Source organism: Tachysurus fulvidraco, chromosome 19 (genome assembly GCF_022655615.1).
Source record: "Tachysurus fulvidraco isolate hzauxx_2018 chromosome 19, HZAU_PFXX_2.0, whole genome shotgun sequence".
Classification (NCBI taxonomy): domain Eukaryota; kingdom Metazoa; phylum Chordata; class Actinopteri; order Siluriformes; family Bagridae; genus Tachysurus; species Tachysurus fulvidraco.
In genome coordinates this window covers 22799613-22819612 of record NC_062536.1, presented here as the reverse complement: position 1 = coordinate 22819612, position 20000 = coordinate 22799613, and the positions used below count along the sequence as shown (strand labels likewise).

The window sequence follows — 20000 nt, the reverse complement described above, 5'->3', positions numbered from 1 at the left end:
CTGGTCTTCTGTTTTTGGGGATGTGAATTGGCGTAAAGCTTGGTGAACGGTGGATAAATTCTATGTTAATAATAAAGTAAAAGAAGTCTCTTAAAATAATGCGTAGAATATACCAGGTAAAACATGTGCTGGAACGTTTTAAATTAGATATTGATTACTCCTGTAATTTCTGTAAAGGTGAAAAGAAAACTATTTTTCATTTGTTTTTCCATTGCATACATACAAAAATATTTTGGATTGAGATGGAAAATTTAATTAAGAAAAAATTGAACACTGAATTGCAGTTGAGTGGACTGGATATAATGATACACTTTAATGATCATGGGATTGAAAAAGAGAAGGCATATATCATACAATTGTTAATATTAATGGGGAAATTTCACATTCATAAAATGACTCCAATCCAATTTTTTTTGCTTTATAAATGATTTCAAGCTTTATTGTTCTGTTTTATGGCATTAAAAAAAATAAATAAATAAATAATAAAATAATAATAATTAAACTTTCATCAGCTGCAGACAGAAAAAAAAAGTCAGCATAAATTATGAAACTCATCATTGGCTGTTGTCACATGATATCGGGGGCGGAGCTAAATAATTGGAGTCTCATAGCTCGTGCTACTGATAAGTCGTATTAATGATTGCTCCGTCTTAATAATTAAGTTCGGATAATTTCCAAGCCCAAGTTTGAACTATAAACTACACAAAAATGTACTTATTTTGTCAGGTAACTCCTAGTTGTGTTTGAATACGAACAGTCTGTTAATTGGCCTTCTTGTAAACTCCGAACTTCTGTTTATTCGTTTATGACTTCCAATGCTACACTGATGCACTGTATGCTAATAAACCTTTTGGTGCTGTTATTGAGTTTTGTCATGTTCTGTGTAAAAATATTAGCCCCAGCTAATATTTAGTGTTAGCTATTAGCACATGTGTGTTCTAAGCTCGCACGTGCTCTCACGGGTAACTGCGCCATTTTAGGGCTGCGTTCTCCTCTCCTCATTTCATTTGTAAAAAATATGTAAAACGATGGTTACTGGAGTTAATATCTTCACTGTATTAATGTGAATTGTCTGTATTAGTGTTTTATATTTTATTGTCTTTAATGTATGCTTATATTTAAAATTGTGCACTATATGTTCAGGATCACTTTGTAGAAATATGTAATCATCAGAGTCTCATAGCTCTTTCCTCTCGTTAAGACTTTCCAATGCGACACTGATGCACTGTATGCTTTTGGTGCTAACCCTAACCAGTACAGTCACATACACAAACACACACAGTCACATATAATAAGACCTAATAATAACACTTCCTGCTGTAATGGACTGATACAGGAGGAATATATGTGTATATGTAGACAGGGGACATTTTAAACACGGTGTTTAAACCCTAATGAGTTAAATACCCAATATTTGGCGCTCTGAAATGTGGAAACACTTCAGTTAAAGTATCGGATGTGTTTATATGAGGAACAGGAAAGGTAAGAGGAGTTAGCATCATGCTAAAGTACAAGCTAATCTCCAACGAATCCAATTTTGTGTAATTCCTTACCTTCTTATCATGTATTTGTGTTAAACATGAGACTTTCTCTCTCTCTCTCTCTCTCTCTCTCTCTCTCTCTCTCTCTCTCTGTGATTTTATTAGTCTAAATCTACAGAAGATAATATGGCATAATATGACTTGCAGTAAGTTATATTTCAAGAAACAAATTTATCAATATAATTTGAAAATGGAAGATTAATCTACTTGTGTGTGTGTGTGTGTATGTGTGTGTGTGTTTTCCCACACAGATGAGTTTAATCTCATTGGTCCCAGTAATCCAGTGCATTACAATCTCTCTTCTGTCACTCTCTCATGCAGTCTGTCTCCTGAAATCAGTGCTGTTGACTTGGAGATCCGGTGGTTTAAGGAGACAGACTGTGTTTGTGTTTATAAGAACAGTATGGTGACAGAGGGGAAAGCTTATGAGGGCAGAGTGAGTCTGTTCACTCAGGAGCTGGAGAGAGGAAACGTCTCCTTACAGCTGAGAGACTGTACACGGGCAGATGATGGATGTTACCTCTGTCAGGTCACTGATGGAGACAGAACAGCAGAGACTACAGTAATTATGGGTAAGTGTTCCTGATCTCCACACTGTATAAACTCCACATCATCATCTGTGTTTCTCATCTCAGTACATAAACACACTCAGTATTCAGTGTGAGATTCAGTATACAGGCTGCTAACTTGGAGTGAAGATCATTTGAGTTGAATTAACAGTAACCAGGGTTTCCTGCAGAAAATTTGTTAGTTAAGGCTGTGTGTGTGTGTGTGTTTGGGGGGCTGTTGAGATAGACCACTCTATCCTTCCTTCCCTAGAGGATAGAGAGAGATTAGTGAGATATCTTTGTGAGATACACCACAGACTCTGTACTACATTTAACAATTATTTATTTAACACTAAATCTAAAATTTAAATAACATAAATAAGAAAGTGCAAAACAACATTCAAAATTTTGCAGACACGCGTTCTAACAACTGGCTAGTCATCCTCCAGACAGTGACGGACCACGTCTTTCTCTCATTTTCCAACATGATTTGTTTTAAAACTAGCACAGTAAGGTACAGACCTGTAGAACACAGACTGCATTGTCCTTGTAACTGTGTTAATTACATGAAATGAGAAACTGAACGACTCCCACTACAATGTAGACTCTCATCTTTCATTAGTCGTGTTTACACACAAAGATTTTTACCGGTATGAATGAATTCAGCCAGACTGCAGATTCCTAATGAACTGTTTCTGTGTGTCTTAAAATGGACTCTTTTCATTTATATACATGTTACATGTGATCTGATCCAAGTCTATCTTGGTGCTCAGAGCTCTAGGTTAGTGCTTCTGAATGATTAAAACATTTATCACCATATTTTAAAATAAAAAGTAATAATGAGGGAAGAATCGATATCACACAAACACACTCACAATTGTAAACAATTTAAAATCTCTAACATGAGCTGTGTTTTCTGTACAACATTTTATTGCATGATTCAAACCCGCATGTACAGAACACACGAGCTGAATCCCATAAAGAAAATAATCACAGCACTGACTGTCTATAAGTGTGGACATCGTACCAGGGGGTTAAATGTGAAGCCAAAATGCCTCTGATGCCCTTTATTGGCTGTCTGCAGTACAATTATTAACTCCTCCGGTTCCCATGTTAGTGAATGGAACATGACAGAAACTTTCAGTTACAGCTCCACAGTCGTTATGAACTCAGGTTTATTTCTATTCATAATATATGACATAAACTAATATAAATGACATGTGAAACCTCTCTTGTATCGACTGTTTTCTAGTGTAGTTTACATGCTGGGAGGAAAAGTGACATCTGATGTAGAATTTTTTGAAAACTGCAGCAGCTTCTTGGCAAATTCAGACTTTGTTTAAAAAAAAATTGAACTGTTCACTCTTTATTAAAGACTCTACACTCAACGTGGACTTTTATTTCTGTGGTCCCTTGGTTTTTAAAGTAGGGCTGAATGCAATAAGAAAAGGGAAGAACGATGATCTGTCTGTAGAGATGACAGACACGGATTTAACACGTCTCGTGAACGAGCCACCACCGCTAGGAGGCGAGACTGCATCAAATGCATTGTAGCTTTTAAGCATTAAATCCTCTAAATACACGGTTATATTATACACTGTTTGATATCTTAGACTCTCAGGATTTTATTAAGCCCACACACAAAGCATAATATGATTTACAGCAGTCATAGTAATTTAACCATTTGATAGCCACCTGAACTAGGTGGCGCTAGTTCGACCTGTAAACGCTGGTCTTTAAATTTCCCTTTCTTCACATTGTCACTAATGTTAATGTATTTTCCAAAACAAATGCTTGTAAAAATCCCCAAGAGTCCAAGGAACTGGAATATGTAAGCCTTTTAATCCAACACGCTTATCTCGCCTCACAAGGATTATGTTTCTGACCGGAAACTGTAAGCAGCGATTCACTTCCGCCCTTTGTTCGACTCCTACTTCTCATTGGAGGCTTACAAAATACGTCAAATTTGTAGTCCAGGGTCTAACGAATCAAACAAGCCCTCTCATGAGCCAACCAGTGCCTGTGCTGCAGAGATAGGCAGCTAAGAAGCCAATGAGGTCTCTCCATGCTATGTGGGTGACCCTCCCTTTGACTGACATTTGCTCCGTCCAGTAGCGATTTGATGTTTCGCGAGCATCATAGCTCTTTAGCCAATAAGGAGACGATTCCAACGAGATGCAACATGATACATCTGGTGAGTTCGGGCTGTGCAATGAGCGTGCGCATATTAATTTTTTTCAGCTTTATTGCACAATTCTCAAACGTTTCACACTCTCACACCTCAGGGTGTCAGTTTACAGGCCTTTTTTCACAGCAGACTTCTAGGCAGAGGGGTTCTCTTTGTTATAGGACTTTTGAACTAAGCATGCAGTCCTTTTATACAAAGTTATACAGTAAACAATTAAACAAGAAAAACCTGAACAGACGGACATGTCTGTAGAAAAATATTCATATAAAATCCATTTTTAAGTCTTTTGACTTGATTTTTTTTTTTTGGCGAAAGCCAAGACATGTGGCTATGGCCCTCAGTTGTTATTTGGTTCCCATGGGCGTAAATTCCATTTAACAGTAGGGGGGACAATAAATATAAAAATTCTCATGAGCAATTTTTGAAGGGGACACAAATAATAGTCTAATTGTACTTATAAAAATTATTATTGTTGCATGGAGACGCGTCATTATGGGTATTTTCAAAGTTTTTATTCAAAGAAAGTAAAACTATCATAAAAATAATGACAATAAAAACAAGGAATTATAAAAGGTTTAAAATTGTATTTAAAATTAATTAAGACACTTAATAACCATAGAAATAGATTATACAAAAAAATACAGTGAGGTCAGTTCGGACGTAGCACAGTGCTCATTAGTAAATGCACAGCTAAACAATATGCTAATTGTGGCCGTTAATGTTAAGTTAACATGATGCCAAGTCGTCCTAAATACAACACTGCATGGGAAACGGCTTTGGGTGTTAGTTACAGTGCAGTGAGCAACAAGCTAACGTTAACTAGATAAGGCAGATTTTAATCGCTATTATAGCAGATTTATGGAAAATTACATCCATAATCAGCATTTTTGCCGCAACTAATTTATGAATGAATCTGCACCAACTACATTAAAGATAATCGCTTTATTTAAAGTGAATAAAATCCCCGACTTAATGGAGTTGAACATTAACTGAGCCGCAGCCGCACACCTGAGTCGTGTGTGTAGAGTAGGTGAGATGTACTGGGGAAGGAGGCAGTGGGTCAAACCACTGTGAGGAAGGGGAGGGGGAACTGTGGGTCAAACCACTGTGAGGAAGGGGAGGGGGGACTGTGGGTCAAACCACTGTGAGGAAGGGGAGGGGGGACTGTGGGTCAAACCACTGTGAGGAAGAGGAGGGGGAACTGTGGGTCAAACCACTGTGAGGAAGGGGAGGGGGAACTGAACTGTTTCTAAATGCATTTTTGCGGGGTTTTTTTTTTACTTACACAATTATTTAGGTATACATACATATATTTATCACAATAGAGAGTGCGATATTTTTTATATAATTTTTTTTTTGTGGGACAATCCTCGACATGTCCCCCCCCCCCCCCCCAGGATTTACGCCCATGTTGGTCCCTAACATGTTCCAGAGAAATAAGATTAATCAGTTTATCAGGTAAACAACTCAGGCGGAAATGAAAACCTTCCATTCTAGCCTCTGTAACTTTGTGTCAGTAAGGCCTAGCATCAACCTGACACTTGTATCTGAAACTAGAGACTCTCTTCAGACCAGGCTCACCCCTGTGTGTCAAAGTATGGGAGCTGTACCACTTTTTGTTGGGTAGGTCATGTAGGCGAAAATTATGAAAATAGGGGGTTTGCCAATGCGTCTTTAGGACAGTTTTGTAAATTTCTGACGGAATAAACAGACCAACGGGCCGTAGTTTTCAGTAATATGTCAAATAATATAATAAATTAATACACACACACACACACACACACACACACACACACACACACACACACACACACACACACATATATATATATATATACACAGTAATGATCCTTAATAGTGCAACTCCAGATATTATAAGAAAATGTAATTTAAACAGTGACAGGGGTTAGTTATAGTGTATAAGACATAACTTTATTATATCATCTGTCTAACTCTACCTTCTGAAGAATGTCTCTCATTCTGACTGGTTCTGATGTTTCCTAGTGAGTGAAGAGACTCAGGACTCAGCAGCACCAATCAGGAGAAGGAACAGTATGGAGGGAAATCGTCCAACATGTGAGTGATTAATGATTGTTGTGTTTAATGTGAAACTCAACAGTAGTTTGAAGTCAAAGAGATGAATATAAAGAGAAGCAGCAGACAGATTTAAATTTATAATTTGATTACAGTCAAAACATCATCATTGTAAAGCTGATATAAAAGATGGACATAAAAAATTCTGAAAAATATCTAATGGGTAAAAATGAAAAAATTTTAAATATCTCTGAATTCTGAGCAGCATGACAGAAAATCATTTGATATGGATGATGTCAATCTTTCCTCCGTCAATCACAGTGACACTAACATGATGGACACTAACACACATTGACACACATTCACACTGCACTAATAAACATTAACCAGTCACCAGTTTTTAAATGAACTGCACTGAGTGGAGAATAAGAGCGAACTTCTTCATTCATATGAGTAACGTACTGCAGCTCAAATCAGTAATTTATGAGTCAAAGCTCTAAAAAAATTTTCCTAACAATGATAAGATTAATATTCCTGTGAAAATTATAACAGTACAGTTTAACATGTTACATTTTTATTACTAACACTGTATTAACTTCGAGGTAACTGATGCAGTGTTTTTAGCTTCCCTGTGATTGGGTCTGAGTTTTAATACATGACGACACCTCAGTTTTCTGACATAACGATTCACTATCTGTTGTTAGATTTTATTAAAATAGTTAAACTTGTAGCTGAACATCTTTGAAAGCACAGAGTGAAGATTGTTTCTCAGCTGTTCTGACTGTAAATCATACGTTTTTCTCATTGTATTTTATCTAACATTACATTTCTCTCTGTTGTTTCACATGATACTTCTCACAGGGGTAAGTAAATAACTCGACTTCACACTAATAGTAAAAGCTGATATTTTATAAACTTATCACATCTATTACATTTTAATCCAGGAATCAAATAGAAACATAAGAATATGTAATGGATATAAAAAGTTTACACACCTCTGTTGAAATCGCAGGTTTTTGTTGTGTAATAAAAGAAAACAAGAAATATAATTTCAGAAACTTTTCCACTTTTATAGTGAAATTGCAACTTACATATTAAAGTTATTTTTGGGTAAAAAAAAAAAAAAAAGTACAATAACCCGGTTGTATGAGTTGACACACCCCTAAATTTATACTTATTTGAAGCACCTTTAGACTTTATCACATCATTCAATCTTTTTAAGAGTTATAACAAGAGAGTTGTTACCAGTTTAACACATCGTGACCCAGCAATATTTTGCCTTTCTTCCGTGTAAAAGCATTCTGACTGTCAAATTGTCCGGGCATCTCCTGTGCACAGCCCTCTTCAGGTCACCCCACAGATTTTTGATTGCATTTGGACCTGGACTCTGGCGGCCATTCCAAAACCTTGACCTTGTTTTTGTGAAGTCATTCCTTTGCTGATTTTTTGTGTTTGTGCTTCGGGTCATTGTCCTGCTGAAAGGTGAAATTCCTCTTCATCTTTGGTGTTTTAGCAGAAGCCCTAAGGTTTTGCATCAAAACTGACTGGTATTTGGAGCTATACATTATTACCTCCAGTCTGATTAAAGCCCCAGTTCCAGCTGAAGAAAAGCAGCCCCAAAGAATGATGCTGCCACCTCCATGCTTCATTGTGGGGATGGAGATCTTCTGGTGATGTGGTGTCTTTGTGCCAAACATATCTTTTGCTATTATGGCCAAAAGGTTCAACTTCAGTCTCATCAGACCATAAAACATTATTTTGTTGATAACTTTAGCCAGGCTTGGATTATTTTTTACATAAAACAGACTTCCATCTGGTCACTCTAACCCAGAAATGGGCAAACTACGGCCTGCGGGCCATATACGGCCCGTTGGGCTTTTTAATCCGGGCCCGCCGAACTCGTCCATGTTAAATTATTAAACTAAATTTTATTATAAAGACACCATAATCATGTTACCTAGCTGTAATTCCCATCTTTCCCCAGCAGATGGCGCACCCTGAAGACATTGACCCTTGAGTGTGATGCATTACAGTTACTCTCTACTTCATTTTGTCGCTTTGCACTTTCAGCCCTTCAGTGAAAAATGAGCAGACCGAAGGAAAGAAAAGTAGACAGTGAGTGCCGAGTGTTCAATAAAGAGTGTACAACAAAATATTTTTTCACTGAAGTCCGATCAACAGCTGTATGTCTGATATGCCAAGAAACTGTATCAGTTTTTAAGGAATACAACATCAGCCGTCATTTTGCCACAAAACATGCTAACTACGCTAGTAAACAGTCTCCACAAGAACGTGGGATGGCACAGAAGATGCTGAGGTTGTTTGGCTCAACCTATGTGTGTGAACAGTCATTCAGCGTCATGAACATCAACAAATCCCGTCACAGATCCAAGTTAACTGACCAACACCTCGGATCTATCTTGAGAATTGCCACAACAAATATAACGCCAGACATTGACGCACTTGCAAAAAAAGGAGCCCAACAACACTGTTCCCACTGAAACTGAATGGGAGTTTATTACTACGTTATTAAATTAATAAATTTGGAAAACAATTTTTACAATAAACTAAGCACAATGGTGTTTTGCTGCCTGTTAAAGGCCAAATCATTTCATGTTATGGTTTTTACATTTAATTTATATTAGTTCACACAAACACACCAATCTCCTATTCTGGCCCGACCCCTCTGTCAAATTTTAATAACCATTGTGGCCCGCGAGGCAAAAAGTTTGCCCACCCCTGCTCTAACCTGTAGTTCAGACATATGTAGAATTGTATGTTGGGCTTCTTGACAGCCTCCCTGACCAGTTTTCTGGTGGGCTTATGAATAATATTAGAGGGTGTTGATTATTGTCTTTCCAGTGTTCCATGGTATATTCTATGTCTTGAAATTTGTTTGTAACCCTCTATTTCTCAACAATGAGATCCTGTACCTGCTTTGTCAGCTCTTTGCAGCCCATGGCTTTTCCAGTTACTAAAATGAACCATCCTACAGGGACAGCTGTACTTTATTTGGTGTCCAACAGTCACTTTAATTGACAGCAGGTATCTTTTAGTGAGCATTTAGAGAGTTTGAACGTGATTGGTCGATTCTGAACACTGCCACGTTAGCAATTAGAAAAGGGTGTGCAAACTTATGCAACGGGGTTAATGTACATTTTTTATTAAAGAGAGAACAACAGAAGGAGATCACGCATCTTCTCTAATCTACTGCGACATGTCACATGCTGTCGTAACCAGTATTTAGACGAGGCAGCAGTAAAGAACATCATTCTGTTATCTGTTCAGGTTTTACATTGATAAATGTCTGTGTTTATAATTAAAGGACGTGAGAATCTGATATTCTGTATATTCCTTTATCTACTACAATAGCACAGAGATATATTACAAAATATTTCACTATATATGTAAAATACACAGGGGGAAATGTACAAATACTGACATACTGTATGTTGGTAAAGACATGCAGAGATCAGAAAATAGGAGTTTCCAATAAATCACAAGATATTTCTCTTCCTTAAGGGGAACTAGCGGTACATTAGCACAATGCTACATGATACTGTGTGTGATGACTGATTGTTGTCTAGTTTTCCTCTTTTTTATTAAGACACACATCAGCTGTGTTTTAACCAGAGTAACAGTTACTTTCCACATTTTCACATGGAACAATTCACATTTGTAATCATGCATAAAATCTTCACAATGTTTTATTTCCTTTCACAGGCTATGATGACTGGTGAGTATAAACCCCTTTTCTGTGCTAGTGATGTCTTGATGCTGCATGAATAATATATTTATTGTTCAGATGAAATAGATTAGACTGTGCTGTGTGTTCAGAGTGCAATAGCACATGGATATCTGAGCATCATGAGCATAGTGTAGTGAACACAACAGACTGTGATCTCTAACAGAACATTCATCATGCCTGTGTCTAGTTTGTCATTTAGTGTTGTACAGACACACAAATCTGACCTACACACTGATACTGAGAGAGAAAAAGCTGAAGGTTTTTGTTTGAATGTGATTTGCTAACAATAACTCTATTAAAGTTAGTGATCCTGGCTAACATTACTGTAGTGAACAGAACTACAGAGAGATGTGAGTTAGAGAGTCACACTTGATGATAATGCTGCATGAGATTTGAACAGAATGGAAGCAAGTCATCTGGGGAATTTGTTTCTTACTGCATCAATACTGAAAGATCCTGAAGAGCAGAAAGAGAAGAGAAACAATACAGAACAGGATCATAACAGACTGTTCTGGAATGTTTACAGCTAATACTACAGGAGAAAATACAGAAATACTGAACATTACAGTGCACTTTTAACAATCTCAACAAACTTATTGTGCTTTTTCCCCCACATCCTCCTGTATACAAAGGCATCTGGGTTGATCAGGTGAGTAAACTATTATAAAATATTACATTTATTAATGTCTTACTGATGATAGCAGCATAAAAAAATCATAAATTATGTTAGAATTAGACCAGTGATCAGTGAGGGGTAAATGAGTTACCATGGCAACCGGCTCCCAGTGATGGTTTATTGTGGATAAAAAAAATGGGTTGTTCCAGAAACACAGTTGTTAAACTGTTTGCTAGCAATCTGCTGTTATTACTGGTGTTGTTATGATGTAATTATTATTTCTAGGAGTGTAAACACTTTGTGGAAACGTAAACAAAATAAATGTAAGAAAAATGACGACCTTCATTCCTTTGATGTTCATCTGCAAACTTTGTCTTTAAATTCCATTTAAAGTGACACAGAAAAGGTTTAACACATGTTCAGTTTGACTTGAGGATCGATGCAGACAACCTACAACACTAACAAGTTACACTAAAACTTTTTTCTTAAAATCCTTGTGCTAAAATTAATGGCACCCTAAAAGAATATTGTTGGAGGTAATCAGTCTGGTGGTCTTTTGGGATAAAAAAGTTTCTCAGTTTCTGTGTTTCTTGTGTTCTTTGATCATCGCTGACTGATGATTGTGAACAAATAAAAGTCAACTGATGAACAAGAAATAACATTAAAAACAATCAGTGTCTTTAAAAATAGATGGAAATGTCTGGAACAGTGGATTATGATGCATAAGAACATGACTTCATTGTGATATTGTGTGACGTCACCACAGCAGAAATGAGACCAAACATCTTGATTCTCATGGAGATTATTTTTTTTCTCTTTCCTGTAAGGTTCAGTTTAGTGTTTAATGATTGTGTTCTTCCGCTGGCTGCATTCAAACTCAGTGTGTTACTGAATACAATATCAGTTTAAATCAACCTCAATCAGCTCAGTGTGTACTGTTAGTAATATTACACACACACACACACACACACACACACACACACACACACACACACACACACACAGAATGACCTGAACAGAGAAACACTTCATGTTAATTTAACACTTTATTTACATACTGTATGGAGTCATATATAAAACATTCACACTGTTTTATTCACTTCCTCAGAGTAAGAGAAAATGGACAAAAACTGAGAGGTTTTTGTTTTTGAAAAAACAAACATTTGTTCACAGATCGGGCAATTATGTACTCACATGTACGAGAGTTGGTACGCATATAGATCTCATCGACCCGAACAACTTTCGCGCTCTAAACTATGAGCTCTGCCCAACAGGAAGTCGGCCATTTTGGATTATTTCATAATTTCATGCGGTGAACTTTTAAGTAGTCCTCCTAGGGAATTCATGCGATTGACATCAAACATGGTGAACATGATGCCGAGACATTGCACTTGCTAAATTGCGAAGGGGTTATTGATATCTCGAACGTTGCTGCCATGGCGAGGCGACAAAGTTATGGCGAATTCAGAGAAACAGGAAATGTCTAATATCTAAAGCAAAAAATGTCTTTTTGTGATGACACGCGGTGTGTATGTTCGGCCAAGGATTCTGATTGCATTGATGTACTTATTGTGAGTTCATGCAATTGAGACCAGACTTGGCCACCATGACTCAGAGATATTAGAGATGTGAAATTGCGAATGGATTTTTGATATCTCAAACACTGTTGCCATGGCATCGTGTCAAAGTTTACTTTTATTTCAGGCATATTTCAGGCTTTTGGCGTGTTTAGATTAACTTGAAATTTGACACATACATCACATTTGTCGGCTGTTAAGTGTGGACAAAAAGGTCAGACAAAGGTGTGTCTCATAAGTGGCTCACTAGTGCCCCGTTTGTCTAAAATGTGGGGTTTCATTTACCCACAGTCCCCAAATGGTTCACTAACAACGTCAAATATTCCACTGATATTTACCCAGTTGATGCACTTGCCCACCGTGCATTGTTTTCTGGGAGGCACCGTATAGCGATAAAAAAATGTGCGAGGGCCACCATCGCTGCTTGCAGCTATATTTTTAATTATAATCATTATTATAATAGTGACGTGACATACGGCTAAGTACGATGACCAATACTCAGAATTCGTTCTCTACATTTAACCCATCCAAAGTGCACACACACAGCAGTGAACACACACACAACAGTGAACACACACCCGGAGCAGTGGGCAGCCATTTATGCTGCGGCGCCCGGGGACCAGTTGGGGGGGGTTCGATGCCTTGCTCAAGGGCACCTCAGTCGTGGCCGGCCCGAGACTCGAACCCACAACCTTCGGGTTAGGAGTCAAACTCTCTAACCATTAGGCCACAACTTATTATTGATTGATTAGTGTAATCACTGTCATGCAGTAAGTGTTTCTGTATTAAATGATTTATTTTGTCCATTTTTAGTTTGAGACTAGTCCACATGATCCAGCACCAGTTCCTGCTTCAGCAAACTGACACTGGTGCTGCCTAGGCGGATGAAGTCTGGGAAGAATGCAACAGGAAACACCATCCTGGGAAGAGAGGACAGAACTAGTCAAATGCAGATTAAAAAGATTAATGGCTGTAATTAAAGCAAAAGGTCAGAAATATGTAATCATCAGAGTCTCATAGCTCGTCCTACTGTCAAGACTTCCAATGCGACACTGATGCACTGTATGCTGATAAGCCTTTTGGTGCTGTTTTTCCCAGTACAGTCACACACACAAAACACCTTACAGCTGAGAGACTGTACATGGTTAGATAATAGAGATTACCTCTGTCAGGTCACTGATGGAGACAGAACAGAGGAGATTACAGTATTTATGTGTATGTGTTCCTGATCTCCACAGTGTATAACAGGGGTACTCAATAGGCGGACTGCAGTCCATGTGCGGACCCAAACAGGGTTAAATCTGGACAGACGCCCAAACCAAATTGCTATTTTAATCATAATCCAAATGAGTTTTCCGTGCAGCGTGCAATCGTGATTCTGCGCTATATGTATCTTTGAAGCGTCTACTACTGTTTGATTCATCTATGTCCAATCACAGAAGCGGTAACAACATCACTATAGCAACATCGCTATAGCAACATTGCTCGCTCGCTCAAGGCGGTCCGGGTCAGACATGTGAAAAGGCAGACTCATCGTGCAAATAACAGTAACTGACATTTTTATTTATTTCTTTTACTTATTAATGGCTTGTTCAAAGATGCCCATTGATAAGAAAAAAGTTGATCTTGAAAACCACAAGTTTAAAAGTGAGTGGACAGAAAAATATGCATTCGTGCTCCCCGGTGGAAGATAAAAACCAATGTGTTTAATCTGCAACGACATGGTAGCAATCATCAAAAGTGGTAATGTAAAACATCACTATGAAACCAAGCATGCATATTTTGAACAAAATTACCCTCAGAACACAGAGTTAAGGACCACAAAAATAAACCAGCTGAAATCATCCTATGAAGCTACAAGCAGTGTAATAGTTAGATCAGCCACACAATAGGAGCAGGCAACAGAAGCCTCACTAAGGGGGTTTTTACACCTGGTGACTTCATGCGTTTTCTGTGATCCGATAGCTATCCGACTGTAAAAAGACCAGGTGTAAATGCCCTCCGGAACGGTTTCGAGACGGATATAAATCCGATGGTACAAACCCCTTCAGGAGGTGGTGTGTTGGCATTGTTGCTGGGGAGTATTAATGACATTTCTTCTGTCCGTCACAGTGACATTAACATGGGAACTACTGTAACATGACACTGGTGCTGCCTAGGCGGATGAGGTCTGGGAAGAATGCAACAGGAAACCATCCTGGGCAGAGAGGACAGAACTGGTCAAATGTAGATACAGTATACCATCTAAAACATCCAAAAAGATTAATTGCTGTAATTAGTTTTTCAGTTTTTTTTTTGTCTTTTTTCTAAACTGTTGCTTTGTGCTTTCATTAGTTTTTTTTAAGATTTTTTTCATTAAAGGCTGTACAATATTTTATGTTAATTTTTAAATCGTATTTCACTGATTAGATTATCTACTATGCTACTACTCAGTCATGTACGTTCCCTCAAATTTCCACTTAAAATGTCTTGATAATGATTTTGTTCGTAGTAAATCTGACCATTTTTCAGTTGCTCTTTTTATCTTAGAATTAATCATAGTGTTGTTGTTTTTTACTGTCTATATACAGGTGCATTTCAATAAAATAGAACGTCATGGAAAAGTTTTTGTTTCATTAATTTAACTCAAATAATGAAACTCGTGTATTATATAAATTCAGTACACACAGACTGAAGTAGTTTAAGTCTTTTGTTCTTTTAATTGTGATGATTTTGGCTCACATTTAACAAAAAACCATCAATTCTCCAAAAATTGGAATGCTTCATAAGACTAATAAAAACATTTTTAGTGAATTGTTGGCCATCTGGAAAGTATGTTCATTTACTGTACTGTATATATACTTAACACTTGGTAGGGGCTTTTGCGTTAATTACTACCTCAATACGGTGTGGCATGGTGGTGATCAGTCTGTGGCACTGCTGAGGCGGTATAATTTCAACGTTATACAGTAGCATCTGCTGCAGTGTTCATTCAGTGAGCGGTGGAGCCAGATAGTCAAGTCAAGTCACCTTTATTGTCACATCACCACGGCACATGTGTCTTGGTGAGTGAAATTCTTGGGAGCGAGCTCCAGACATTGCAGAACCATTTACATACAGTAGTAACATAAATAGAACAGTTTACAGACAGGTTAAAAAAAAAATGTGCAAAATGCTCAGTACCATTTAAATGTGAAAATGTGGAAAGGATGCAATGTGCTCATACTTAGTCAGTACACACAGTGTAGTACTAGACATATATATGACCATACATATATGTATGTATAAATATAAATATAAATGATATATATAAAGTATTATATACATGTAATATATACGAATACAGTTTGCGTGTGTGCATGTGTGTATAGTCCGGTGTTGAACTGTTGAATGCTGTGTGCTGTGTTAGTTATGGCTGTTAATTAGTCTAATGGCCTGAGGGAAAAAGCTATCCCTCGGTCGACTAGTGCGAGATCGGATGCTGCGGAGACGTCTTCCTGAGGGGAGCAGAGAGAGCAGTCTGTGGGATGGCTGGCTGGAGTCATTAATGATCCTCCGAGCTTTCCTTATGCACCGCCTGTTGTAGATGTCCTGGAGGGAGGGAAGATCACCTCCAACAATGTGGCTGGCAAACTGTCTCCGGAACAGATCTGTCGCGGAGGTATCACAAGCTCCGGAATGGATCCGCAAAACGGCTCTGGAACGGAATCCACTTGCACAGCGCAACAAATCCGGAACAGAAAAGGATTGTGGATTCAGACCAGACCCTACCCGTATCCGCTGATGAAGCAGCTCTCCTGCCGCGGATCCGATCTGGACCCGTTTATTAGTGGGCCATTTGGTCTGCAAACCTTAAAAAATCTCTCATTGAAAACTAGTATTCTGCCCAAAACTATCTACAGAAATATATTAAATCTAATGGTGGACCAACATTAGATAGAATGGATTGCTCTATAAGCTTGAATCTATCAATGTGTCTGACTATTAAAGGTGGGGTGCACGATGTGTGAAAATCCAATGTTGACAGTTAAAATCACCAAAACAAACACGCCCCTAAACCAAATAGGTGTCACGCCTGTTTTGATAGCTCCGCCCCCACATACAAACGCAACCCAGGCAACTATTATGGCGGAACCTGCTGGCCGAGGGGATATTTGTATCAATAAATGAACACAATGAGTAATACTATGGTAAAACAAATGTGTTTTTGTAGTACTGTGTGTTGTACCATGAAAGGTTTAGCTCCGTTTCACGCCGAAAACGTTCAGTTCTCTTCAGCGCTGGAAAGCTGATCCTATATTAACACGGGTCCTGCTTCTTGCCTTATCGTAAGCCTTTTTTTCGCTTTTCATTTTTATCCGCCATGTCAATGTTTCAATCGCTTTCTACTAATGTCAGACATGCGCACTGAACACTCTCTGGATTCATGTACTTGTTCCTTATATAAATGTTTTAAATTTTAAACAAAAAAGTTACATAATGTACCTAGTGTAAGGGATAAGTTCGACTTCTTATTTAGCTTATATTTTTTAGCCAGGCAATATTTAATACATTCACTTACATAGGAGTAACTTCTTGGACTCCATCAGATTGAATGATTTTTTCCCATTCGTGCCCTTCCAATTGATCCTCCTCCCAACATCATCATGGAACATGCAGGAAAGCAGGTTCCATGTGACACGTTTCAAAAATAATTATACAGCAGGGCTCGAAAATAAGTGTCAGTGTTTGACAAAATAACTGGCTAAATTTAAAACAGTATTTAATCTTACTTTACGCAGATGTCCAGAAAAGATGAGACTCCAAAGACTGGTGGCACTTGAACAAAAACTGTAAGCTGTAAGCTACATCTCTTAATGTGAGATGAAATAATAATCTGAAACAACATTACACGGGGAGGTGGTGGAGAATATATTTGTAATAATGTAAACAAATATTGAATATATAATATAAAATAACTGGCTAAATCAAATTTGAAACAGTATAGATGTCCAGAAAAGATGAAACTCCAAAGTCTGGTGGCACTTGAACGAACTGTAAGCTGCAACAGAACACACACACACACACACACACACACACACACACACACACACACACACACACACACACACACACACACACACACACACACACACACACACACACACACACACTATCATGATTTAATATAATATTAATTCATTTTCTTAAACAACATTACATGGGGTGGTGGAACTGTCAAAACGAAACAAAAATGGACTAAAAGTAAGAGAAATTCAGTGAAAACAGTAGGTAACTTTCGGCCTTTAGCACTGACATTTTACTCGAAGCGGGAGAGAATCTGCGCTCGGGGTTTGATAAAAATCCGGACAGCTAACGTTAATTAAATCATCTCACCTCCCAGGGAGAAAGAATTCCATCCAAATAGCTTTTTACATTAATAATTACCAAATGACGCAAATGACTGCTGGTTCAAGGATAAAGAGTGTAGAAGATGCCATAAAAAGGGGCACATCGAGAGAGTATGCAAAATGGATAAACAGAAGGTACAGAAAGACAGAATGTACAAAGTGAAACGTAAATCTGCCACGGTACATCAAGTAATTGAAAAACAAGTGAACACAAGTTCAGATACTGATGATCTCTCATGCCTGGAACTGTGCGGTATTAAAGAGACAGATCGAAGAGTTATTTGGCTTACGCCAGAAGTGTCAGGTGTTAAACTCAAGATGGAGTTATCGGTCATCTCAGCAGCTGATTACAAACGACTGTTTTCAAAAATACCACTGCAACAGACATCAGTGATATTAAAGACTTATACTGGTGAAAAAATGTCTCCAAAAGGAAAATTACCAGTAACTGTGAATTACAAAGAAAATCAGCAACAGCTCAACCTGTATGTACTGGAAAATGGAGGGCCTGCATTGTTCGGACGCGAATGGCTGAGGAAAATACCTCTGGACTGGCACGCAATAAAAAACTTGGATGTGTCCCAGCAAATTACAAACAAAGAGACACAAATGACTTTATCGCAAATTGTACAAAATGCAGAACCTGTGTTTCAGAAAGGAATAGGAACACTTAAAGGAATAAAAGGGACTCTGGAGTTAAAAGAAGACACTTCTCCAAAATTCTTTAAAGCCCGCCCAGTCCCATATACAATTCGTCCCAAGGTGGAGGCAGAGCTGGATCATTTGGAAAAAACAGGAATCCTGACTAAAATTGAACGGAGTGAATGGGCAATGGCCATAGTTCCTGTGATCGTAAAGGGTAAATCAGGGGATGTGTGTATTTGTGGGGACTTTAAAGTGACCATTAATCCAGCTCTTCATGCAGTACAATATCCCCTGCCATGCATTGAAGATATTTTCGCATCCTTGTCCAGTGGAGAACACTTCTCAAAAATTGACCTGGCCAAAGCATACCTCCAAATGGAGATGGATGAACAATCCAAGAAATTCTTGACCATCAACACACATAAAGGGCTCTATCAGTACAACCGTCTTGTTTTTGGAATTGCATCAGCCCCTGCCTTGTGGCAGAGAGTGATGGACCAGGTGATGCAGGGTATTCCAGGAACGCAGTGTTACCTGGCCGATATCATTGTAACAGGGAAGGATGATGCAGATCACCTCCAAAATTTACAACGTGTGCTGACTCGACTGTGTGAGTATGGACTAAGAGCTAACCAAGAAAAATGTGAGTTCTTCAAGTCTCGGATTTCTTATTGTGGTCATGTGATAGACAAAGATGGTCTACACAAGTCACAGGACGAAATTGAAGCTGTGTTAAATGCACCACACCCACAGAATGTGTCTCAACTCTGATCATATCTCGGACTTGTGAACTATTATCACAAATTCCTTCCAAGCCTCTCGACGGTGCTACACCCATTGAACACACTGTTGCAAACAAGAACACAGTGGAAATGGTCAGACAGTTGCGAACAAACTTTCCAAAAGACCAAGATGCTCATAACTTCTGATATAGTGCTGACACATTTCAATCCATCCATACCCATCAGGCTGGCATGTGATGCATCGCCGTATGGAATTGGCGCTGTGCTGTCTCACAAGTTTCCAGAAGGCACAGAAAAACCGATAGCCTTTGCATCGAGATCACTAACGGCAGCAGAACGTAACTACGCACAAATAGACAGAGAAGCACTTAGTCTTGTGTGGGGTGTAAAAGAGTTCAACCATTACCTATATGGTCAAAGATTCACCCTGATCACAGACCATCAGCCCTTGGTCTCGATCTTCAATGTGCGGAGGGGTGTCTCAGCAATGGCCTCAGCTAGGCTGCAGCATTGGTCACTCTTCTTGGGTGCTCACCAATATGATATTGAGTTCAAAGGCACCAAACTACATGGTAACGCAGACGGCTTGTCACGTCTGCCACTGAAGTCAACAGACGAGTCACATAGTGTGGATCCAGCAGACGTGTTTCACACCACAATTGTGAGTCAGCTACCTGTAACAAATGCCACTATTCAGAAAGAAACCCGTAATGACCCCACATTGTCCAAAGTCTATGACATCACAGTTCTCGGGTGGCCAGCACATGGCAACTCACTGTATCCAGCATTCTCAGCGAGAAGAGAACAGCTTTCTGTGTGCCAAGGAACGCTGATGTGTGGATTAAGAGTTGTCATTCCCTCCAAATTGTGCAGTAAGATGTTGGACACGTTACATGAAGGGCATTTGGGCACAGTAAAAATGGAGAATCTTGCACGTAGTTGTATGTGGTGGCCAGGAATCGACAAGCAGATTGAGGATCTGGCAAAGGCT

General features: G+C 38.5%; 1 long non-coding RNA gene across 1 annotated transcript; it reads left to right on the top strand.

Annotated features, from left to right (window-relative positions):
• The first annotated feature begins 10033 nt into the window (after positions 1-10033).
• On the top strand, positions 10034-15246 carry LOC125139510. Its single transcript, XR_007138540.1, has 3 exons — positions 10034-10047; positions 10692-10708; positions 13066-15246. It is a non-coding gene; the product is annotated as an uncharacterized LOC125139510 (long non-coding RNA).
• Positions 15247-20000: the final 4754 nt, after the last annotated feature.